Here is a 26317-nt window from a genome sequence, read left to right as displayed (position 1 = left end):
GAATAAAGGTTAAAATGCTTGGAGCTCTTTAGCTTGGAGAAATGTCGACTGCAGGGTGACATGATAGAGGTTTACAAGATTATGCATGGGATAAAGAAGGTAGAGAAAGAAGTACTTTTCTCCTTTTCTCACAATACGAGAACTTGTGGACATTAAATGAAATTGCTGAGCAGTCGGGTTAGAACGGATAAAAGGAAGTACTTCTTCACCCCAAGGGTGATTAACACATGCAATTCACTGCCACATGAGGTGGTGATGGCTGCCAGCACAGACAGCTTCAAGAAGGGATTGGATAAACATATGGAGCAGAGGTCCATCAGTGGCTATTAGCCACAGCGTATTGTTGGAACTCTCTTGTCTGGGACAGTGATGCTCTGTATTCTTGGTGCTTGTATTCTTGGAGGCTTCTAATGTTCTGGCCCCACTGATGGACCTTCTGATGGCGCCTGGTTTTTTGGCCATTGTGTGACACAGAGGGTTGGACTGGATGGGTCATTGGCCTGATCCAACATGACTTCTCTTATGTTATGTTCTTAATGGAAGATGGGTCAGTGAATGGATATTAGCTATGATAGCTGTGTAGACTCTCCATGTTTAGAGATTATATATCTGGAGCTGACAGTTGGAAATTGGACTCTGAACTAGATGAACTTTTCCAGCAAGACCTTTCATAAGTGCTTTTTATTTTCAGCTGTTCTCATATTTTTCTGTTATTATGTCACAGAATGAGCAAAAGTGATGCAGGTACTGCTGAATAACAACATTGTTTTAAAAGACAGACAACCTTCTCCCTAAGTATTGCTAGAGATGGAATATCCAGGGTTTACACCTTCTGATAGATTTGGATTTAAGAACATAAGAACATAAAAGAAGCCATGTTGGATCAGGCCAATGGCCCATCCAGTCCAACACTCTGTGTCACACAGTAGCCAAAAACACCATGTGCCATCAGGAGGTTCATCAATGGGGCCAGGACACTGTTGCACCAAGAATACAGAGCATCATTGCCCCAGACAGAGAGTTCCATCAATACCCTGTGGCTAATACTGACTGATGGCTGGTGCAGAGGTGGGTGCTGGACATCACTTCAGGAGCGTGGCCGCCCCTCTCAGCAATGTCCAGCATTGCCAGCACCTCCTCTCGCTGCCAGAAAGTGCCTCTTCTCCCTCCTCTCCCTCTGGCCGCCATTTCGAAATAACGCTCCTTCGATGTAGCGAAATAGCAAAATCAAAATTCATTCATCCAATCATGGGGAAGGCATTTTATGATCGACAAGGCAAAAACAGAGCCAGCCCAGGAGCACGTGTAGGACCACTGGCGCACCGAAATATTGCCCCCCCCCAACCTTAACCAAAGTAAATGAAAACTATGCAGTTTATAATGCCCAAAGCTTTATTCGCTGAAACAGGAAGCAGTCTAAACAAACGCAGGCATAATGTTAAGGCGGTTATACAGAGAACGGTTGAAACAGCGTAACTTCGCAGCACCGAAAAAGCAGTCTTTCATTCAAGGGCAGCGGCAGCGAGAGGCATGGGGGACGGAAAGCCGAAGAATCATCTCCTTTGATAAATATATTCTGCGACAGCATCCCGCACAATCCTCCCACTCTCTAACTGCCTCCTGTTTATAACCCTGAAGTCTGGTTCTTCTGGGTCTGGGAGGAGTGTTATCTCCTTATCTGGAATGTCCAGCGTGACCGCATGTCCCTTTCCCTCACAAATATTGTGCAGAGTCACAGATGCGGTCACGATGGAGAAAATACTCCGGTACTGTGCGTTCATTCGCGTTAGCAGGACACGCCAGCGAGCCTTAAGCCTCCCGAAAGCACGCTCCACCACGTTCCTGGCCCTGGCGTGTTTCTTGTTAAAGTGCTTCTGCACGGGCCCGACGGGTGTCCTGTACGGGGACATCAGCCACGGTCTAAGGGGGTACGCTCCGTCGCCCAATACAAGCGCAGGTATGGTTACATTTCCCAAAGTCACCCTGGGGTTCCCCGGAACCCAGAGCCCTGCATCATTGCCAGAGCAGAGATGGCTGTTCGCGAAAACAAAGGCATCGTTGGTCTTTCCGCTGTGGCCAAACTCTGCATCCACGAAGCGTCCTGTGTGATCAACCGTGCCTTGGAGGATCACGGAGCAGAACATCTTCCGGTTGCAGAACTCCTCCGATCTGCCCCCAGGCGCCCGTATCGGGATATGCAATCCATCCACAGCAGCCACCGTATGCGGCATACCGAGTTTACCGAAACCATCCATAATCTGTAGAGAAATGGAGTACAATGGATCAGGGATATTTCAACTTCCACTGTGTTAGCAATAGAGAATCACATCAGGGTCCGATATATCGATGTTACGTTATAACGCAAAACTAGGGAAAAAAGAAAAAAAATATACACACCGTTCCGATGTCGTCACCGAGGCACACGACCTTTGAAAACAAACGTTTCTCGATGGCTTCGCAGACCTCCATCACAATCCCATGGACGGTGGTAACGCCGATCCCGAACTGCGTACCGACTTCCCGATAGGCGCTTCCGGTAGCGAGGTACCATAGCGCTACCGCGAGCCGCTTCTCAGGGTGGACCGGAGACCTCATCCTTGTGGTTTGCCTTTCCAGCTTGTCCTTCAAAGCGGCATAAATCTCCATAAAGGTCCCTCTGGTCATCCGGAAGTTATCCAGCCATTGCTCGTCGCCCCAGTACACAAGCACAAAGTTCTCCCACCAGCCGAGTTCACGGGGGAACACCCAATACCTGGGCGAGAACCGGATACCGGCAAGGCAGTGCCATCTACGTTCCTGGCGGCGACTGCCACCTCTAATCAGCCGAAGCCGGGCGTCAGACTTCCTAGAGGCGACCAGAGGTTTCGGTGATCCAAGTCCATGAGCGAGGAGTTTTTCTCCGGTGCGGAGGACTTGGCGCCCGGCGTAGACACACAAAATCAGAAGCTCCACTGCTGAATAAAGCAGCGCCATAGTCTCGTCATCAGGATTCTCCATTGTGAATGCTTCTGACGATACGAGGCAGTGTGGAGGACGCTGCTGCGGCCAGTATTAAAACAGAGCCGTCACGTGATGGTTGGCCCGCGAAAAAGGGAATTCTCTATTACGTTGTCGCGTTGTTACGTTGTTACGTAATTACGCAACTAGAATGGCGTTTTAAAAAAAAATGATTGACAGGGCATCGACTCCAGTCGATGCCACTGGGAAAACGCCGGTGGGAAAACGATTTGAGCCGGCGCTTCAGGGAGGGCGACTCCACAAAGAGTCACTAGTGGGAAAACGAGAAAAATGATCCGGAGATAATTGCGCTGGGGAATAAGGGGAGCAAACGCTAAGTGGGAAAACGGCCCATATGTTTATCCAGTCCCTTCTTGAAGCTGTCCATGTTTGTAGCTGCCACCACCTCCTGTGGCAGTGAATTCCATGTGTTAATCACCCTTTGGGTGAAGAAGCACTTCCTTTTATCTGTTCTAGCAGCCCTGAGCCACTCGTGGGAAGGGCGGGATATAAATTCTAAATAAATAAATAAATAAAATAACCCAACTGCTCAGCAATTTCATCGAGTGTCCACGAGTTCTTGTATTATGAGAAAGGGAGAAAAGTACTTCTTTATCTACCTTCTCTATCCCATGCATAATCTTGTAAACCTCTATCATGTCAGTCAACTTTTCTTCAAACTAAAATGCCCCAAGTGTTCTCAACTTTCTTCATAGGGAAAGTTTTCCAACCCTTTAATCATTCGGGGTGGGCCCTGGTCACTTCACACATTGAGGTTATCCTTCTGGACTCAAACTTATACCATATGTATTTATCATCCCAACATGAAAGTGTGATAAGATAACTTAGTCTGAGGTATGAAGGGCACAGCTCAGTGGCAGAGCATCTGTATGGCATGCAGAAGGTCCCAGGTTCAATCCCAGCACCTACAGTTAAGAATCATGTTGTAGATGACGAAGACCTTTGCATGACACTCTGGAAAGCTGCTGCCAGTCTGAGGAGACCATAGCAAGGGTTTGACTCAGAATAAGGCAGAGTCATATGTTTGTATATGAGTGGGTTGGGACACCAGGGCTGTCCCCCTTCTCAGTGTAATTTGGATTTCTGATGCCTCTACAGAATTATGGGTTGAATCATCCACCTTCCAGCAAAGTCTTCTCTTGGGCTGTATTGTGTAAACACTTTGTGGTCACTGTCTCAGATGCACTTACACATACAGGAGCTTCTTGCCTTCAGTCCTACTTCTCGGAAGGCAGCCCTCCCATGAGTAGAGATGGCTGGGTGAAAATTGCATTCACTCATCAGCACAAATGAAAGACAATCTGCACTGTTCCCTTATTAATCAGAGGAAATTGCCTCTGCTGAGGTTTGTTCTCCCCCTCCAACCCCAATTTAGATTTTGCACCTAACACTATGCTGAGACTACCTTTTGGAAAGCATGCCCTTGCTTGTGGTAAATAGTTCCTTCTTTTGTTTAATAGATACAAAAAATCTGGAAAGAGTACTCATTCAGTGCAGCATGGGAAGTTTCAGCAGAAGCATTGAACAGGCATCAGCATCACCTTAATTGCACCCAACAATAGCCCTGATTGATAGAGCAGATAAGAAGTACATATTGGCTGCCTAGGCCATCCATCATCTTAACTACTGCCAGCTGCTCAGTTTTCCCCCAGGAACTTCTCCAGTGTCCTCTGTGGTTCAGAGGCATGTGAGTTCCCAGCAGTAAGAGAAAGGCGTTCAAGATCAAGGACACCTCATCTGTACCACCCACATTTCATCTACATTATCTCCATAGCCTTTGAGTGAAAGGACAAATACAATTACACACTATAATCTTTTAGCTAGCTTTTCATGCCCCTTTTTAAACACTCAGTTGCCCTTGTGGTAGGGTTGGTCTCTCTCATATCATTCCATTTCTGGGGTCCTAATAAAAGTGGTCTTTAAAAAAATTAAAACGTCATTTTATAAAGCTCTATCAATAGCAAAATACAATTAAACAACAGTACCAAAACAAAAAATGGAAAGGGACAAGTCTTGCTTTACTGTACTTTACAGTATGTAGATAGGTCTCGGTGGGCAGCCCTGTTGGTCCAAAGCAGCAGAACAAAATTTGACTCCAGTGGCACCTTTACAGACCAACAAAAGTTTTATTCAAGGTATAAGCTTTCATGTGCACACACATGTGCTCAGATACAATGAAAATGTCTTTTTCTGTATGCAATAAGAAGGTCCCATCTTCTTGGAAATGTGCTTATTTTCTTTCCTCTCTTAGTCAATTTAGACTTGCATGCAGGAGACCTATGAACACAAGAGCAGTGTGCCAGCTCAGACTTATTATGGTTGATCTATTCCAGCATCCCATTTCACACCATAGCCAACCAGAAAGGCATACAAGCAAGGCACAGAAGCCCAGCACCTCCTTGTTGTTGCTCCCCTGCACTGGTAATCAAAGGGTTACTGCTTCTGGACATGGATATTTTATATAATCATCATGGCTAGTAGCCACTGATGGACTGCTCCCTCTGTGAATCTGTCTAATCATTTTGATATAAAAAGCCTTGTAGTTCCTGTGGATCTACTGATCATTGCTGAAGCAAACACAGCCAAGACATATAATCATAACATTTCCTTAAAGAGGAAGTCATGGAAATGTCATGCTTTCACACACAGAGTGATCACATTGACATCTGTTTGTAAGGCTCCTATACAATCCAAAAACATATAGACTCCCTGTGCACACAATTGCCATTACCATGAAAGAAAAGACTAGCCATTTGAGTCCTTGAACATTGTACGGAGAGCTGATGCTTTCTCAAGGTTACCTTCATTGATGCTACCCAACATGATGATACTTAGTTGTTGCAGGACTTGATTAGATTTTCCAGTATTGTAAAAGCACAGTTTCTCTGTAAAATTGAATGCAGACATTTATACCTTTCAAAAGCGCTGTTCAACTCACTGCAGTGTTTTTTCCCAGACTGCAATAAAACTACCAACAAGCTTGAATGAAATCTTTAAAAAACAGTACACTTATGCTAATGAAATTATTCTTTCTAAGGCAATTGGAACATACTGTCAAGCAGAGATTTCCATTCCATTGTAATGAAACAGCATTTTGAGGCATTTTCAAAGAAATCAGCAAATGGTCTTTTCTAACATCATCCCCTTTTTCTAAGTCTCTATGCTTTAAATTTTTTATTAAGCATTATTGCAATGTTCGGAAAATTTCATAGACCCTTCACAAAGAGTCATTTCTAATTTAACTGGAAAGCAAGGAAAGATCATTTCTTGGTACCAGTTCATCTGGTTACAGAACAGGAGGATCCCATGTGGCAAATGCATTTTTTCCCCTTGCCTGTGGAACAGTCATCTTGTCCTCTAATGATCCTTGAAAGTACTTGCAGAAAAAGGCAGAAGGGTGTGAGTTCTGGGCTGCTACCTGAGTTCAGAGAAACGGGATGAAATCTGTAAGATTTGTCCACAACTTTGGCAGTGGACCTATGCAGCTGTGAATGGCTCTGTTATAGGCTTACCAGCTTGTCATATGACCCCCCCCCATTGTATCCAAGATCACTTGCTAACCTTCCTGAGATATAATGATTCCATTGAGGGTTAGAGACAAGTTGAAATGGGGGGGGGGGGGGGCAGGCAGGAAAAATAGCTGATATGCATGAATGGATAGTCTGAAAGCTCAGCTGTAACTGAACAATTATTGTCTATCACATATTTATCTGCATGGTTCTTCCTTCCCCATTTTACCTTCACAACAACCTGTGAGGCAGGCTGGGATGAGGGGGAGTGGGAGAGCATGATTAGTCCAAGATCATCAAGCAAGCTTCATGGTAGAGGAGAGATTTGAACACGGGTGCTTCAGTTTTCCAACCACTATACTATACCAGCACTAGCTCATAAACATATGGGAGCTGACAGCCAGGCCAGAATTAATTGTCAACCAGGACCTCCTAGAGTCACCTGCACCTGTTGAACTGATATACATATTGTCATCCTCTCTGCAGTGGAGAGTGACCCTGAAGGGAAGCAGAGAGACAGGAGATCTGGCAAACTACCATGCTGGCACAGAAAAGAAGGCTCCCACAGTGACAATCCTTCCATACAGAAAGATGAAAGGAATGGAAGTCGCTTTTGAAAGTATAATTGCCATGTAGAGGCTGGCTGAGATGGCGTCCATCTGATGGCTTGACTTCTCCACACAGGGAATCAATCCCCTCACACTACCCACCTCATGGTTTCTTATCTTCATGCCACTGTGCTAATAGTGCCTTGTGAGAGCATGGGCACAAAACGTGTGGGGCACAGGGCAACCTGGTAAATGGCATTCTGCAGGCAGCAGATGAAGGCAGTATCAAATGGCTTCCTTCATGGCACAGGTACAATAAGAAGCCCCCCTCCCACAGTGGCTCTTACAGTGACAGTTTCTCTAAAGACTGTGAAGCTCTTGCTGCTTATCCACCTCTTGCTGGGATTAGACAGGTGCATTCTGTTACAGCTAAGGTGCAGCTCCTGAATAACAGTGCCACTACCAGGCAGAGCCAAAGTGACCTGGGAGTAAAGAAAGCGATTGGTCCCAGGGAAAGTCATCTAGCAAAATTCCTTACGCTTCCAACTTTCCCCTGTTAATGCATGTGGGCTAAAGTTTGGGACAAAACATTATCCAACTTAGGCTAATAATCACCCACTGCAGGGAGAAGACTTTATTCACCACCCCCTTCTCATTCTCCATGTATTTGGATAATGCACATATTAGCCAGGCAAAGGGCTTTCCCAGTAACATTGCTGTGGCATTGTGTGGGAGGCATTCCTTGCTGCATTCATTCCCAGAGCTCGACAGGATGGGAAGCAGCATGCCTGCTACAGTCTAGCGAATGCACGAGCACTGTATTAATTAGCAGCTGTTCAGTCCATTGCTAATATCCCTGGGACTCCATGCTGCTGAATCATGCCCCCCTCCCTCCCTCCCCCTCCATCCCTCCCCAAAGTCTCCCTCCCATCTCTGGTGCAATGGGAAGCTTTCCTGCTGACTGAATGACAAACTGCACTGCAGAAGAGAGGGAAGGAAGAAGCAAAGGGCTGAGGAGTGTTACAGCTGCAGTCGGCAGCCTAAGCAGCTCTGTGGGGAGCTTGCTGCTGGGAAAGGTTACTGCTCTGATTTTGCAAGCAGCACAGCCCCAATGCCAGCTGGGTGCTGACTTCCCTTGCCTTGGAACCAGGTCCCAAACATGGTGATGTTGGGGGAAGGACTGGCTCCCATCCCAGAGATGCTGCTTTGTGGAGCTCTGGGCGATCATATTAGAGGGCTCTGAGTTTCTCGTGCTCAGGGTGGCTTCTTCTACATGGTATCATTCCCTACGCAGCCAGAATTTGCAGGGGTAATTATTAGAACTGGGTTGGTTCCCCTTGGAGGAGAGAGCTCTGTGGGCTTGGCAGTATTTTTGTAATATTGTTTTATTTGCAAGCAGAGCACAAAAGAAGTAAAGAGATGCTACTGCAGAGCTGCTGATCAGCCACCTCACATCAAATCCTGCAAGCCCCTTTGACCAACTCACAGCTGTCCTTTCTTTTCTCTTTGACTTTTCCAGACTCAGATCAGCAGTTCTGCACACATCTGTCTCCTCCTCCCCTGGAAGGGGTCACTTTTTGCCAGCTCTCATGAATACTTAAACTAAAAGTCATGTAGCACCCTTTATTAGGATCAAAATACTACACAACCATGATTGCTGCAAAACAATATGCAAGATCCTTAGGACTCTTCCTTAGACTGAATCTTCACAACCAAAAACAACAAGAAAAGGAATGGAGAGAAAATAAGTTGCTCAAGGCATGGTGACAAAGCTGAAAGCCTTTAAATTGTGTGTGTGTGTCACACACACACAGAGTTCTATGGCAGGTGTTGTCCCTTGAACCCAAAGGGTGCATTCCCTCACCCATCACTAACAAAGGAAATAGCCCTCTTTGTGGGAACATCTCTGGATCACGGCCTTAGTGGATCCCCTCACATTCTCTAAATGACATCTCTATAGCCATTCCATCTAGCTCAGTGTCCTGGAAGCAGTCTGTATATGTTATGCAAGAATTACTTAAATTGCTTGTAATACCTGCATTGAAAATTCTGAGACTGGTAAAACTGGGGAGTTTGCAGTGCAATAAAAAGGTTCAGACATTCCAGGGAAAACTGAACAGAGCAGAAGTATGGGAGGAATTGTGCATCAGAGGAGTCCTCCTGATTGACCAACTGGTTATCCACTATGTGAAACAAGTTGCTGGACTAGATGGACCACCAGTATGATCCAGTGGCGGCTTTTTTTTGTTCTGGTGTTCTTTTTCTTCCAGCTTGCATTGCCACCAAGCCGCTTAACTGCCTCCACATCAGGCTGCCCCTTATAGCAGTCTCATAGGAACCACACAAGTTGTGCAATGGTTTGGGTTCTGTTTTTTCTCCCCAGAGCAACACTGGCACAGGAACCAACAAGACTGTCTCCTGTCGATAGAGCTGATGGATTCACATTAATCTGACCATAGGAACAGGTGCAGAGTTTAAGCTGTAGATTATTAGTTACCTATTGGCTTCTTTCTCATAAACAAGAAGCCACTTGCTGTGAGAGTGACCCTTTTCCAATGAGAGAAACAGGAGGCCAAAGAATTTCTAACAGCCCCAAAACATTAACATTTCAGCCTGCATAATCAGTCTTAATGCAGACATTAACTATAAGTTGACTTGAATCAATTGCCAAGCCAACATAGTAAAAACCATGGCCTCTTTCTGAGCTCTTTGTAAGCTTCTGGGACCTGGGAAACTCTCTTTTCTAAACAGACAGGGTCTGAGAACCCAGCAAGGACACTCATTTGCTTCCTAAAATGAACCTCCTTGGGAAGGGTTGTTTTTTTTTGTGTATGCCTTTGTAATGTCTTTGTTCTTTTCTTCTATATGCTCTGAGTTTTCTGTTCTTGTAATCAATTTCTGGGTTGAATACATTCCCTAAAATGGGATTCAGAAGTGTCAAGTTGTTTCTAGCTCTCTCACAGACTCTCTTAAATTTGTTTTTAAACTGTTCTGTGCCTTTGCTATCTTGTCTGCAAATTAAGATCAGTAACAATAAATTCATGGATGTCTGCAAGACACAAGAAGTACACAAGAATCAGAAGTTATTTCCCTCCATCTAGCATCAGAAAGGAGGACAACAACACACAAAAATGTGCATGGTTTCATAGATGCATATTTTGCACAGTCACATTATATTGCTGGTTTTGTAGCTTTGAATTTACATGAACAATTGCTCTCATCTGGAAGATTCTGTAGTTTGATATTTGTTGGTTTGGTACAAAAATATTGCAGGAATGCAGGAACTTTTTCACTGATAAAGATTGAAGGATAGTGTAGGCCTCTTTGACAAAGGCATAGCGGATTTTGAAATTTCCACAAGAACTTTCAAATTATGATTCAGAATGACTAATTCCAATATTACACCTGAATCCTGATGCTGTGAATTTGGATTGTGAATTTACAGATGACTTAACCATCTAACTTCAGTGTCTGTTTATTGAGGCAGAATTGTATCTGCTGAAAACATGCTATTGATTACACCCGCTAAATGTACGATAGCAAATCAACCAGAAATAGCTCATTTCTTAGTGTGGATAATTTCCCCCATGCCTGTGCATGTACATTAGCTGCATTTGAAGAAAGCCTGCTTGCTGCAGAGTAATGTAGATTCGTTCCCCAGGGTTTTCCCATTGGCTGCTCTGTAAATTATACTTGGAGTATAATACACGTAGCATATCATTATATTCAGTGGATGTATGAAACCATGACTCTGCCTCAAGTCCCAGGGCTTTGCATTGGCATCCTTAGGTCTGAGTATTCTCCTAATACATTCCATGTATATCCTACCATATAGTCTACAGAATTCCATAATGCTAGTAATGCCAAGGAATATTATGTCATATGTATGTGGGAAATTCTGAGAGAATGTGCTTAATGAAATTGCCCCAAAGCTCTATGAAAAGTTTATGGTCATGCACAAGGAATAACTACAGCCACCTAAATAGTCAGGCAGGAACCAGTAGGAAAGGCAGCCCATCCAGAGACATTCAGATGACTTAGTACCCTGATATCATCTCCCCTAAAAGTATATCCAAACTAAGACTGATTTATGCTGCACTCACTCTCCTCTTCTCTGCGCTGCTTCTGTTGGATTTTACACCATCTGCCCCGGGGCTGCAACTCACTCTGCCTTTTTTGCGCAGCAAACAAGATCCTCTAAAACCCAGTTTCTGTTTGCTGCGTGAAAAAGGCAAAGCTAGTTGCAGCCTCTGGGGCAGATAGTGTGAAATCCAATGAAAGCCCCACAGAGAAGAGGAGTGTGAGAGCGGCATAAGGCTAGTAGGAAATTGGTCTGAATGCTACCTATAATTCAGCACAGAGTTAAGTATATTTTAGTCTACTGGGCTCCAGTGTGCTTAGTTCTGTCTTGGGACTGAGATCTGCAATGTCAACTGTAAAAATCACTCACAACTTGCCATTTGGATCACAGAGCTAAAAAGTTGTTCTACGACAGTGTCATCTGTTAAGGGGAGGGTCAAAACAATGGGCTGTCTTCTTTAGTCTGGTGCCTGAATGGAGAATTTTAAGTCAACATAGCAAGATAATCCATTTAAAACTAGAAAGGAAAAAAACCACTTCTCTCTGGTAGGTAACTGACTACATACTTCACCTTCTTCCCCTGCAACACATGATTTGCTCCCTGCAGCTTGGCCCTGCTGCTTTCTGGGCACCTCCAAACAGTTCTTGAGAGGACTCCTCCTCTATGACCTGTTCCTCGTGTAGCTCTCAGAAGATGGGAGCAGACTGTTTTTCAGCGTTTGTGCCAGCATCACACTAAACAGCACAGATGAGCAGGGAGTTCTCTGTCTGGCACAAGCGTACTGCAGTATTCCTTGCTGCAAAAGGCGGTGGATGTGCACTGTCAGGCTGCACACTGCAAGAATGATTTAAATGCAGGAGCACTTCTGTTGAACTCTCCTTCTGTGACAGGCATAAAGGAATACATTTTGGTTGCCTTGCTCATGCAGGCAGGGACTCATGTTAGGAAAGCCAGCATTTAACCCAAAGCCAAGCCACCAAGCTGCATAGCAGGCAGAGAACTGTGAGGAGCAAGGTCTGGAAGAGACCAACAAGATGAAATGGAAAAGACAGAGTGAACTTTGAACACCATCCCATTACTTAGTCCTCCTTTGGTTTAGACTCTTACCATCCTAGTGTCACAGAAGCACACAAGGGTAAATTCTCTTGTAAGAACAAGATAATTAATATTCAGATTCAAGTCTTTCAGCTACTTGAATCCAAGCCAGGGGAGCCTGCCTTCGGCGGGGAGGGCGGGATATAAATTAAACAAAATAAATAAAAATAAAACCTTGTTGGTGCAACTCTGATCTAAGTCATTTACAGACTCCAGCCTTGGTGTGCATAGTCCCTTCTTCCCCTGACAATTCCACAAAAGACTTTGATAATAAATTGATAATAGATTTCTCTTAAAAGTTGAGATCTATTTGGGACCTGAACTTTCTGGAAAGGAGAACAGTAACTATTACACAAAAACAATGCATACTTGGCAGGTATGGATCTAGATTCTTGCCCTCTTTGCTTCTCAAGGGAAAGAGGGTCTTTACTGGTCCTGTGGAGTCATAACAGGACAAATAATTGCTAAACTGGCTTCCAATCAAAGAATGTTGGGTCCAGGACCTTAGAGTGAAAAAAAGTTGTAAGAAACATAGTCTTTGGTTCTGCTGATCTGTCTGTTGAGACACAAGTGTGGTCATTCAAGTTGCATGTAGTCTAACTTTATCTTCAGTGTTGTTGCTTCTCTACAGTCCCATAGACCAGCCATGGAAACAATTTCCAAAGCTTTCTAGTAGACTAGGAGCACCCCTCCTTCCTCTGGTGCTTTCTCACCAAAATGATCACGTGACAAAAAGCAGGGGCACTACTCCTTCAGTTCTCTTTTTGCCACAAAGAGAGGTTCTTCATCACTTGTTCTGTGTTTCGTTTTCCTCACCTCTTTCTTGAGATTGAGGAGACTTCTTTCTTTTCTTTTGTCATCAATACTTATTCTAGTGAACAATAAACTGCTTTTAAAGAAGAAATATTTCTGGATTTCCACTATGCCATTATGACTCAAAAGAGGCCTCCTCAGGATTGGGCCAACTGTGGCTTTAAAATGGTGCTGATACATGGCCATTCTCTGTGCCTTAACTGCCTAGAGGCTTACACAACTGCCTGCTCCTTCTCTCACCAATTTTCCCTTTAAGACATTATTTGATAGAGCTGGATGCAAAAGGGCTTTTTAAAAAAGGCTTTGGCTGCACAACACCTTGAATTAAGGCACTTTCCCCCTCAGATTCTGTGGCTGTGCACCAGCCTGAATAAAGGCACCTTCGCCCTCCTTGACTTTGTCCATGCTAAGGAGAGAAACCTGGAGGTGTTGCCTAACAGAGCCCCCAATTCAGAATGGCTCTTTTCTAAGGCTTTGGCTGTTGCCTGACTAACTGAAGGAATCCTTTCCTCTTCATGGCACCTCTGAAATCTGACTAGAAGCCTGGAGGTGTGGCTTGGCAGAGGCTGCCTGACCGAAGGAATCCCTTCCCCTTCCTGCTTTCTCTCAAATCTGGCCAGAAGCCTAGAGTGGCCTGGCAGAAACTGTTGGACTGAAGGAATCCCCCACCCTTCCTTCTCTTTGTTGGGAAGTAAGACGCTTGGAGGTGTGGCCTGGCAGAGACTACCTAACTGAAGAAAACCTTCCTGTTCTTCATTTTAATTTGGATTTACTAATCAAATGGCATTTGAAAAGTGGGTGTCATATGGTAGCTAAGTGTGTAAGCCAAAAAGCCCCTGGGTCCAAATCTTGCCTCAGCAACAAATTTGGTGAGCCCAAAGAACAGGCAGAGAGGAGGGAAGCAGATGACAAAAACACTCATTCCACATAGATGCAAAGAGTTCATAGGTTGAAAAAAAACCCAAACAATTGTTTTATTTTCTGTCCTCTCCCCTCCAATGCACAATACAGAGACAGTATTACTGGGTTGCCTAACATGATTGTTGGGAGGATAGCTGAAGTAATACATATGAAATGCTTCAAAATCTTTGAGATATACTGTACTATGTAAATTCTAAGGATTATGGTTTTTACTTTGGGAAGTATGATGTGTAGAATATATTGACATGGGGATGCTGGCTAGTAGGCCAAAATAGGTTATCTAGACCTAGGGCACAAAGAAAGGCATCTAGTTAAAGTAACAAACTTCCTGGTGGTAACAGGCAACAACAACAACAACAGACCTATTGGCTTGGTCACAGATCTCAGCTGTGTATTGTGGTAAGTGAAGTTTTGGGATGCTGTAGGGATGCTCATGCACTGTCCTGTCCTGTTCTTAGTTTTTCTCTGTTTTCCAGTCTGTTAATAAAAGTCCAGAAACGGTGTTTTAATGTCTCTTTAACTGCAAATATTGCTTAATTCCTCTCCGCCAAATGAAATATGGGACACTCATCCTTTGACTACAAGCCTCATAAATTCAGCTCTTCATCTTCTTCATAAAAATATTGCTATTAAAATAAAAGGTATGATATAGCTAAAGCTTACTACATTTATCTGCCATTGATTCCAAGGGGAGAATTTAAAAATAATATACTTTCCATTGAAAAATCAATGGGACTTAAAAGTGCTTAACTTTGGTAGGATTGCACCCAAAATTACTTAGCACTGGAAATCCAAAGACTGTTTGTTTCCTCAGGCATTGATGGATTTCCTCTCCAGGTTATGATCTGGATCTGTAGGTGCAAGATCTGGGCCTTTTATTGTGGAATACTCAATTTTAAACCATTTTAGTTATTCATTTTTCTCTGACCTATGTGGCTACCACACTTTAATCACCATTATCATGAATGCAGAAATTGCGGGAGGGCGTAATGAATTCACATTAAAGTACTTTGAAGATTCGATAAGAAATTATAGAGAAAAAGGTGGTGGTGGTGGAGGAGATTGGATTTATTCCCTGCCCTTCACTTGGAGTCTCAAAGTGGTTTACAATCTCCTTCGCTTCTTCTTCTCACAACAGACACTCTGTGAGGTAGGTGAGGCTGAGAGAGCAGCTCTTTCAAGAACTGTGATTGACCCAAAGTCACTCAGCAGGTGCATGGGAAGGAGTGGGGAATCAAACCCGGTTCTCCCAGATTAGAGCCTGTGCTCCTAACCATTGCACCAAACTGGCTCCTAACCATGCTCTTAACCACTGCACCAAAAAAAGAGAGAAGGGTATGGGCAGTTTGCAACTGGATTTTTCTGTGTGAAACTGCAAAGCCTACTTGCAAATGATTTCTAAAGTACATTAAGAGTGGATTATTCAGCACATGTGAAAGCACCCTATATCAATTGCCTTTCCCTTAAATGGACCTAATTTGAATAGCACTGGGAACTGAGGACTCTCAGAAGCTTCTTCTGTGCCATGTGACATCTTATAGCACCCCTTGTGGCTACTTCTCCAATGGCTTTTCTGTACTTTCATTCTTGTGCATCATTCATTGTTTGCATCAGTACCAGCGTAAATAGGTTAGTGGTGATGAGTGGGAAAGAGCATGACAGCATTTGAAAGTGTGATGTTTGAGAACGGTAACATTCAGCACTCCACCACTGGTTGAGGACAGCAACGGTTGGGCACTCTTGAATCCACCCCACCCAGCTTTCCTTATTCTTCCATATCCCCATCACCCAGGATGAGTAGGTATAAAATTTTCTTTCCTCCGTCATCTGGATATTATACTGACTTATTGTCAATGTTTAAATTATTTTAATTCTTATTATCTATTGTATATGTTATCTGTTTATTATTATTATTATTATTACTATTATTATTATTATTATTATTATTAGTGGTAGTAGTAGTAGTAGGGATCCAGCCTAGTTTAGGCCAGCCATTGGAACTTCTGGAGAGTGCTCTGTTGTAAGGAGCTGATTAGGTCTCAGTTTGCCTTGCTCTTCCCCAGGAAGTGTAGCCTGGGCTTGCATCAAACACTTCCTGAATCTGCTCCAGCTCCAACGGTAATGCCAGCAAAGCTGCAATTTATAGCACAAATACTATTGCACTAGCACAATAGATTACAGTCAGCCTGGTACAATGGTTAGCATGTAAGGTAAGGTAAGGTAAAATTTTATTTGTATCCCGCCCTCCCCACCTAGGCAGGCTCAGGGTGGCTAACAACATATTAAATACAAAACTTTAAATTGACAGTAAGGAGGAGGAGGATCAGAGAGTCCCAGAGTCAGACTCCCGCTTTGCCATGGAAGCTTGCTGCATGACCTTGAGTCAGTCACGTGCACTTAGTCTAATCTACCTCACAGGATTGTTGTGAGGACAAAATGGAGAGGAGAAAGATTTAAGCCACTTTGGTCACCCTTTGTCAAAAATACGGAGTGAAAAATGAAGTAAATATTACTAATCATGACTTTGTGTCCCAGCCTAGGTACGGCAGAACACTACAGCACTGAGGTTTGCTGCTATCATAGTGGCATCTGCCACCACCAACAGCATCCATATGGCAGTACTGTGTACCACCAGCACATGGATGAGAAACAAAAAACCTGAGGGCATAAGAAGAATGTAAGAAGAGCCCTGCCAGATCAGGCCAACAGTCCATCTTTCTGTCTCACACAGTGGCCAACCAGTTCCTTTGGATGGCCAATGACAGGACACAGAAGCCAAAGCCTTTTCCTGAGGTTGTCTTCTGGATTCAGAGATTGACTGCCTCTAAACATGGAGGCATTTCAGACATCATGGAGTGATGTAAGTTATGTACCTAAAATAGTGTAAGTGTAAGTTATGCACCTAAAATAGGGTTGCCAAGTCTCCTGCAGGTGCTGGCAGGTGGCTTTTTTTGCACATGTGCAGTGTGATGACATCACCTGGAAGTGATTTATTTATTTATTTATATTTCGATTTATATCCCGCCCTTCCCACCGAGGTGGCTCACCCACCCAGAAGTGATGTATCACCCCAGGCACATCGCAAGGGGATGCTCTAGGAATCCATGGGAAACTGTATGGTTTTGCACAAGGATGCTCTAGCAATTTGAGGGAACAAATTGCTAAAGCAAATTGCACAGGGATGCTCTAGCAATTTGGGGAAACAAATTGTTAAAGCATCCCAGTGCAAAACCATAGAGTTTCCAGTGAATTCCTAGTGCATGCCCAACATGATACATCACTTCTGGGTGTTGCACATGCTGCACGGCAATGGGACTCTTTGAGGGGTGGGGATCCCTTAGGCAGCCTCCTCCCTGCCAGGGGGTTGGGGGCCACCAAAGTAGGGGATCCCCTGCCCCCAGCGGGAACTTGGCAGCTCTAACCTGAGATACTGGAAACATAGCAAGGGGTCCTTTGGTGGCCCAGGTGAGGGCAGAAAGGTGGAGTATACATTTTGTAAATAAACAGTATCTCTTGCATAAGATGCTGCAACAACTGCTTCAGAGCAATTTATGAAGGGTATACATTTTGTAAATAAATTAAAAATGTCTCTTGCACAGAATGATGCTGTAGCTACTTCTGAGCATTTCACTCATTGCCATCACAGTTTCACATGTCTGCAGGACTCACTGCATGTCAGCTGCCTCCCTTCCTCTAGAACTGTTTGTTCCTGCTTTACTTGAGAACAAGCTGCTGCTCTTGCTACAGCTAAAGTAGGTGGCTTTCAAGAATGGATGAAGTAAACTTTTTAAAGGTGTGTGTTATCATATGTGATCCTTAGGCAGCAAACTTAATACAGCAGACTTTGCAGTCAGAGAGACAGAGACAGCACCTGATGTTTTACTTCAGTGATTTCAAGTTATGGTGATAATGTTGGAGAAGGATATTTCCAAGGCACTTTGAGACCATCCACAGAGGCCACTTAATAAGGGAGTGTCAGGTAAAAGGGTTTCAAGGAGGCAGTTCTTGTTATTCACGGTTGTCTGATAGGACAAAGACATCAGAAGGATCTCACCTTTTACTGTGTAACCTTGGTCAACTGACAAGCTGTATCTTAGTCTTTACCAACTGTAAAAATAAGTGCTTTAGGATTAGAAGCTTTAATATGTTACACAGAACAACAGCAGAAGCTGACTGGTGCTTTTTGCTGTATAAAGACTGCAGTGATCCTATTAAACCAAGTAGGCTGGCGAGACACGATTCAGCAGATGGCAGCTGACCCCCTGCCATTCACACTGTTTCTGGTGCAAGCAGAAATCAACTGCAACAAGGCGAGGAGGGAGAAGACCATCTTCAAGGAGAGGTTCTTTGCTTTGGGAACAAATAGATCCCTGCATTTAATAAAATATCATTTAACATGCTACCATTCAATATGACTTTTCATGTACATTCAAGACCCTTTTGTGGATTTTAGAAAGCTTTTACAATTGCTGGCATAGAGGCATAGAAAGTAGTTTCATTTGAATTCCAAGAATTAGGATCTCCCAGGATAAATGTTGCTACCTGGTTCATACAGTCTCACCAAGTGTCATTCTGCACAAGAGATATGCTCAGTTGTCACACAAAGCCACCTTGCTATGGGGGTATTACCCTTATTAAAACATCTAACAGATGTATCAAATGTCCAGTCAAGGGTACAGCAACAATTACATCACAATATAGGAAGAACCCTGCTGAATGAACCCAATGGTCTATCTGGACTCAAACTTTATCCCAGCAATCTGTTTCCAACAGTGATCTGTCAGATGGGAAATTCAAAGCTGAACATGAAGGCAACAGGCATACCCTGTCCCAAACATTTGTTTATTTGAAACACATTTCTGCTGGCTTTCCGCCAAGTTGAGGGTCTTCAAATTAGTGAACAACCAAAACATTAAAATAAAACTTTAAATGCAAATATGGAAAACAATAAAAACAACTCAGCAAACAACTCAGAAGTCAGAGGTATGCTGCTTCTGAACACGGAGTTGCATTTAGGTGTTATGTGCTGACTTACCCTTTTAAGCTACTGGTGCCCAGATGTTCTAGTCAGATATTGTAGCATGATTCAGATAGGTGACTACAACAGTACAAAAGCAACAAAGAATTGTATATATCCACTATGGCTGTTCCAGCTGTGTCCCTGTGTTGTTCTATCTTCTCTTTGTCATTTGTCATCCTTCTAATGAGAAGGATACCAGAACATGAACAGATGTTTCTCATGATCAGCAGGAGATTAGTTTAGGTTCCTTCATTTGCTTGGCTTTTTAAAAAGGGACACTTGCAGTCTCACCTCTCAGCAACTCTCACTGCTTGATGAAAGCCACTTAACCCAGCTCACCTGGTCAAAACAATCAGCTAAAGCTTCTCACAAGTTTGCAGGCAGGTGAAATATAACCTCCACTTTATCAGTCACAAAGAAGCCCTTTTCTCTGCCTTATTTGCTCTCAGGGGGATAAGCTGGAGGCCAGTGCCTCCAAGCTAGTCTTGTTCCCTGCAATCAGGGCTTTTTTTCTTTCCTCTGAACAGGAATGCACAGGAACACAGTTCCACCTGGCTAAGTGTCAGGGGGTGTGACCTAATATGTAAATGAGTTCCTACTGGTCTTTTTCTACAAAAAAAGCCCTGCCTGCAATTAGACAAAGTTTTATGTTCCTTTTGAAGCATTAGGATCTAGTTTTGCTTCAACATTGCAGGGATGAAAGTAAGGCATACTTAAAACCACTGAAATTAATGGACATGCATGCACTCAGGGCTTTTTTGTAGCAGGAACTCCTTTGCATATTAGGCCACACACCTCTGATGTAGCCAATCCTCCAACAGCTTACAGTAGGCCCTGTCAGAAGAGCCCTGTAAGCTCTTGGAGGATTGGCTTCATAATGCACTTAACTTGCTGCTGAGTCATGGCCTGTGCATGTATGTCTGTATGTGATAAGGACAGGCTGCCAGAAGAAGCCCATTGGCTTCCCATCTTCCTCAGCATGGCCATCCCAGGTTTTGCACTTCATCAACTCAGTGAGTGGTAGCAACTCATTTGAGGTCTTCCCTTTTCTGAAGCATTAAGATAAACTGATGCTTTCCAGTAGCTGCAAATTGCATGACCATGCAGAGAGATTTCAAAAAAGTGTATTGCATCCTCTGATCTTAAAACATAGGAAGGTCCCCCCCACTTGGTTTCTAGTTGTCTCTTCAGTGGCAAAATACCATCGTGCTTCAGACACCCATTCTTTCCCCAAGTGGCTCCTCTTGACCACTGAACTGAATTTCACTTCATGCAAAAAGGTGACCTAGGGGAATAGGAATGAAGGAAGGAGTGAACTGGTTGCTACTTCATGCCTCTACTTTTCAGGGGGTTTTAATATTCCAAAGGGAGCCACTTGCACTGATAGCAGAGGCAGTGACAAAAACATGCCCCTTTGCATATACCAGTTTATTTGGTTGAATAAACAAACACCCAAAAGAAGCAGATCCAGGCTCCAGAGGAGCCCATGACATTTTGTTTTCCCCATGCTTGAAATCCCATTGTAGAAGAACACAGGCAAAAAAAAAAAAGACTATAGAACAAGCAGAGCATGATGGAAGAAAGCAGCTGGGTAGAGCCAGATAATAGTTGGAAGTGGCATTAGACCTCATCTGCAAGTTCTCCCATGCCCTGTTCTATAGACTGTCAATTGCAAGGAATGGGATAAATTCCAGTGCACTTCTGTCTCAGTGCAGGCACCCCATTACTACAGCACAGCCTTTTGTAGCACCATACTGGGCTGATGGTTACTTAGAGGAAGCAGAGAGTTTTAAAATGCTGGCAGTTTTTGGAGTCTTTGCTACAATGCCCACTTGTGACATGGGGTATTTACAACAGTGAGGGACAGAGCTCAGGTCAGAATAGCTCAATTCCCTTGATGGACAATTAAGCAGTTGCTACAAAGTAATGCTGACATTACAACACTGTCTTTCCTATACCAGCCAGTGTCAGGGGACACATTAGGGATGTTTTATCTGAACTGCAGTACCATGACATCTTCTATAAACCAGAATCTTATTGGGTATTTCCAAGACAGTCACTTAGTATTATGTCCATATTAAAAGAGGCAACATTAATGGCTGTGGTATTGGACTAGGATCTGGGAGAGCCAGGTTTGAATCTGCAGTAGCCATGAAGCTCTCTGGGTGTCCTTGGATAGGCTTGGGTCTATCTGTCTCAGCCTATCCTTCCCCATTGGGTTGTTGTGAGGAAAACAATGGAAGATGAGATGGAAGAGAATCATGTACTTTGGTTGAACTCTTTGGAGAAGGGTGGGATAATAATGTACTAAGTAAATAAATATTGCCCTTCATTTGCATACTTCTGTATTCTGTCATCTCCAGGACTGAGATCCTTCAACTACATCCACTCCAAAAGCTGTACTGAATCTATCACTGAAGTCTTGAGCCTGTCCATACACCTGAAGATCTATACAACAGGACAACACAACAGTCCTGAGTGCACAAGCCCACTCCTGTTCTCATCAGACTGCATGTAGGGACTCCCAACACAGTTTCTACAACTGCCCAAGTGCATTCACTGAGATCAGCACAAATATACATAAGTAACTATGCACATGTCATCTACAAGATCTTCCATCTGTAGCACAAAGATAAACACCCTTTGAATCAACTGTTTAAACTACCAGCATTGTACTCTAGTCATGGTGCTCCTCACTCTATACATGTGGATACATTCACAGGTTCAATGTAGATGACTCAGGAACTGTGCTCTAGGACAGAATGAATGTCATTGTCTCACTCCCCAATCTCCTACCCCACACACAATATCAATAATGAATGGAAATGTTAGCCCTGCCTCACACTTTTTTGATCTGTGACTTACAGCAAAATAAACATGACAGTGACAACAGTGTGCCCACACAGACATATCAAGATTATCTCTATTAAGGAAAAACTGCGAACTGCATATATGCAGTAGTCTTTAGGGAACTGCCTACAAAGAGAATGGGTGGAAATGTGTACAGGAGCAGACTGTCAGCAACTGCAGCAAAGCCTTTCAGAGACAGCACCATAAAACCACTTCTTTCCTACATTATCTAGAGCACTGGTGGACTGTGATGACAACACTCCCTGGATCACTTTACAAAGAGTCCCTGAACATCCAAGGAGGGCACACAGACTTCATTGCATCCCTGTTATAGATAGCAGCATGCAGAGCAATGGAGGTGGTTGTACACTGAACCAAGGGCACCCCTGAGAAAGCTACTCAGTAGCCCCATCCTGAGCTTATTGCAGCACAGATCTGAAAGCAGCCTGACACCCATGTAATCAGGCCATCTAGGTCTGTAGCAAATGATAGCAAACTGTATGTGTGTTCTGACCAGAGACTGCAGCAAGAAGGGTGTGCTAGGCCTTATCAGGAACAGTGAGCTAATGACTCAGGAGCTGGAAAATCATTATCTCCCAACTCATCTTGTAAGTGCTCCAGAGCTATAATAGACTGGGAGTGTGGAAAGCGACTTCCCCAGTGCCAGCCAGCCAGCCAGCAGAGTCACCCACATCCTGCAACTCACCTTAGAGAGTTAGCCAAAGGCTGCATCTCCTTCAAAAAGAATGTACAAACTGTTCAAAATCCCAGGCCCCGAAGCTTCTCCAGTCTCTTTAAAAACAGTTCATGCTACTGAATTCGTAGATGGTGCAGTCCCATGCACAGGTAAATGATGGCGCAGGGAAGGATAAGTGCAAACTGGATTGCACATGCAATGAACCAGCAGTCTTCTCCAGAATTATTCATTTGCTTTTCCCAGCAGCCGCATTCCTAGCTGCCAGCTCATTGTATGTACCACCCTGCATTCACTACCCTTGGTCCACATAACCTTGTACCATATACACAACACCATGGAGAAATCTGGTAGGATGAACTGGCCCATACATTTAACTGTGTAAACTGGGCTGAATCTATCCAAGACAACAATGGCTGTACTATAGTGTTTATTTGAAAATTAATTTGCAGTAAGTCCCACCTGAGAGGAAAGGACAGCTGTGGGACACTCATGACAATCTGTCACATGCCTGTTCTGTTTCACATATGTTCTTTTTCCTCCCTTGGTTTCTCTCACCACCAACTGGGCATGTTTGAATACTGATGCTTCAGACTTTTGGTGCAATGGATTGTCCTGTGCTTAATAAAGCCAACTTCTTTTTCCTCTTTAGGGAACCATCATGCCCTCTAAGCAGTTTGCAGAGCAGGCTGAGTCAGCATTCTTCTGCGCAATGATAGAAATTACGATTCTCTGCCTGAACTATTGCAGATGGGCATTGATTTGATTCACTAAAGCACAGTATCCCAATACATTCAGCATTTTAAAAGGATTTTTTTTTAAAAAAAAGGAGAAGAATAAAATTGCTCTAATCCACTGCAAAGGTGAATTCTGCTAAAGTTTCTCATTCCCTGGATTTCAAATCTGGATTTGGGACCATTAAACCTTGAGTTTCCTCATCGGAAATTACAGTGAAGTGCTCTGCCCAGAGAAACCAACTCAGCATCCAGTATTGTCACACTGCAGCAGTATCTGAGTGCATTAGTGAGATCTAAAACTGAAATGCTGCAGATCATGTGAGAGCAGACCAACTATATACCTTACACTCAACCAGCAGCATTTTCGTGAACCTGAAATGGGATATGTGTACACAAAAGAGAGAGCTGTATATACCTGAAACGTGCAAAATTATCCTCCTTAGCGCCTCTTTTCGCCTGACCCTCTTCCCCCAACTGTCTGGACTGTAACCTTGGGGAGAAGGAAGTCAACACACCATCTCCCACACCTTTACCTTAAGGCTGCAGGCCAGAGAGAGGACTAGGAACTTTCCCCTGCCAGAATTATCAGCCAGGATGGAACCTCTTATTTGCATAGCTTCATGCATTCTCAAGCTGAACGCGCTTGCTTGTTCTCTGCACCAATCAGAAGTGAAATAGCCAGTTTTAGCTCTGCTCTCCCGGGTACACCAAACAACGAGGCGCTGTCCCTTCAGCACTCTTCACTCCTATCGCCTCCGCTTCTAAGGAGCTGTCCGCTCAGCACTCTGGTAAAACAAGACCGAGTTGAATATGCCGTCCGCAGCCCGGGCAAACCATTTCTCTGCTTAGTTGTAGAAACCCTAAGATGAGGTCCAGCACAGGTCGGAAACCCTATCCCTCATCCATCCTCACGCGCTGCAGAGAATTTAAAGCAGAATCCTCCCACCGTCACTGGCCTTCCTTCCTTCCTGCCCTCACTGTTTGTCCCAAAGCCCAGTTTCTACTTTAAACGCACAAGCAAAAGGGTGAAAGAAGAATGAAAAGGAATTCATCTCAAATGACATCTCGGAAAGCGATGGAAGCAAAGAACAATAAGGAAAGTGAAACTTACAAGCAGGCTGATGCAGAGACGCACACATACACACACGCGCGCACAGTCCAAGGAGGGCTGAAGACTTCAGATCCAGCAGGTCAGTCCTTCCAAATGCTGCAGTTGCTTTCTCCACCCGCCCCTCCAGGGTTCCCGTACGTCGCTGTATTCTGCAGAGCTCCAACCTCATTGGCTGAGGAGCTGCTCAATAGAATAAAGCTTCTGCATTAATTGAGATGGGGCTCTCCCCCCAGCTCCTTCTCCGTGGTGCAGTTTATTATCCAGCCCCAAAGGGGGGTTGTAGCCCCTCCCCTCTATCCCAACTCCTTTTCAAGAGCCCGCCCCGAGACTTGCTGAGGTTTGCAGTCTGAGTCAGGAAGGAGGCGAGCAAAGAGGGGAAGCCTGCCGGATCAATGGTGAAGCCTGCTAAGTCAGCTGCAGTAGCAGCGTGTTGGGGCGGAGGACGGCATGGTCGGAGGGGAAACTCGCGCGCCCGCCTGTGTGCGTGTAAGGAAGCGGGGAGGGAAGGAGATTGAGTGCCTGCTTCATAGCAGGAGGCAAAGCTATCAATACCCCAAGGAAGGGGAACAGGATTTTCAGTGATCATGCACTGATACGCTAGGGGGCTTACAGCGTAGCTCAGTCTGCGCAGACAGATGGAGCAAGCAGAGACTTCTGAGCACCTGTAAGTACAAGGAAGGAAATGTAACAAGGATGCTGGCCAGGCTCCCTTCAAGGTCAGACTGGGAGTCTGTGAGTATTAATAATCCCATCATATTGCAACTGGGAATCAAGCACCCCTGGGCAAAACACAGCAATCCCTGGAACAATGCCGAGTCAAACAACAGCTGGTAAATCTTCATCTGAAAACAGACAATGGGTTTATGACTTTTCTCTCCCAAGCATCAGTCAATACTAGCCTCTCCTTCCTTCACTGGTGCAGTCTGGTGGGTCATTTTTTTTCTACATTCCCCCTTCTAGGGACTAGTCACCTACATAGGGAAGATGCCAAATCTGGTAAATTAGGAGAGGGAGATGGGCCAGAAAGGTGCTCATCTCCCCACCCCCCTAACAGCTATAAGCAAGCCATTTTTGTACTTTCTCCACTGTAATGATTATGAATTCCTGCTGCTCTGAACTGTAAGGTGAGTCCTTTGGCCTTCCATTAGTTCGAAGATAGTTAGGATTTATCGATTAAATTAAGTCCAAATCAACGCTTTTGGAATCCAACATTTGTGGCAAAACCTGCAAGCCATTTGTTAAGGAATATAAGGGGTGGTAAATGTAGCAAATAGACTCCAGAGAAGATGAAACATCCAGATTACATGCAAGTAATAGCCAAATGGATCTTTAGTTATGGCATTCTTTTCAGCATATCAAAGGGATTTTAATAATGAAGAACTTCTTACATTACATTGATCTTTGATGAAGAGAGACCCAGTACAGGGATAAGCAAGAAATATTTTTTTTCTTTATGTCTCTGCATCTAGAGAGGGCTCCTAGCCAAGGGACAGAACTGGATATCCCAGGTTCAGTCCTTGTCATAGCCAGTTAGAATGATTTCAATGTCCAGATCTGGGGAAGGTCAGAAACCTTGGACAGACAACCATGCAGGGAAAACTGTAGTGAGATAGATGGAGCAAGAATCTGATGCTGTATAACACAATTTCATACAAATCTGTATTTTTTTGTATTTTTGTGTGTTTGCACCTGGAAGTCATGGTGACGTCTGGTGCCTGACCCCTACTGAGGGCCTGAAGGATATCCAGAGAGGTGGCTGAATAAAGCCTGCCCCTGTTCTCCCAACTTGGTATTTCAAGGAAGTCTCCCATCCAAGTTCTAACCAGAGTTGACTCTGCTTCTGAGATCTGATCAGATTGGGCTTGCCTGGTCTATCCAGGTCAGGGCCATATGAATCTGTATTATGAAGGTCTGGATGAC

General features: G+C 44.2%; 1 protein-coding gene across 3 annotated transcripts in view; it reads right to left on the bottom strand.

The window, feature by feature from the left end:
• SYT2 (synaptotagmin 2) overlaps nucleotides 1-24628 on the bottom strand; it is a 215269-nt gene extending 190641 nt beyond the window's left edge. For 2 of the 3 annotated variants that reach the window (XM_060231135.1, XM_060231132.1), the window contains exon 1: nucleotides 24398-24628. The gene's annotated coding sequence lies outside the window, so the exon portion shown is untranslated. The remainder of the gene's footprint in view (nucleotides 1-24397) is intronic. The other variant, XM_060231130.1, reaches the window with a different exon arrangement.
• Between the last annotated feature and the right edge of the window lie 1689 nt (nucleotides 24629-26317).

This window comes from Heteronotia binoei, chromosome 2 (genome assembly GCF_032191835.1).
Source record: "Heteronotia binoei isolate CCM8104 ecotype False Entrance Well chromosome 2, APGP_CSIRO_Hbin_v1, whole genome shotgun sequence".
In the NCBI taxonomy this organism is placed as follows: Eukaryota; Metazoa; Chordata; class Lepidosauria; order Squamata; family Gekkonidae; genus Heteronotia; species Heteronotia binoei.
This window is presented reverse-complemented; position numbering and strand designations above follow the sequence as displayed.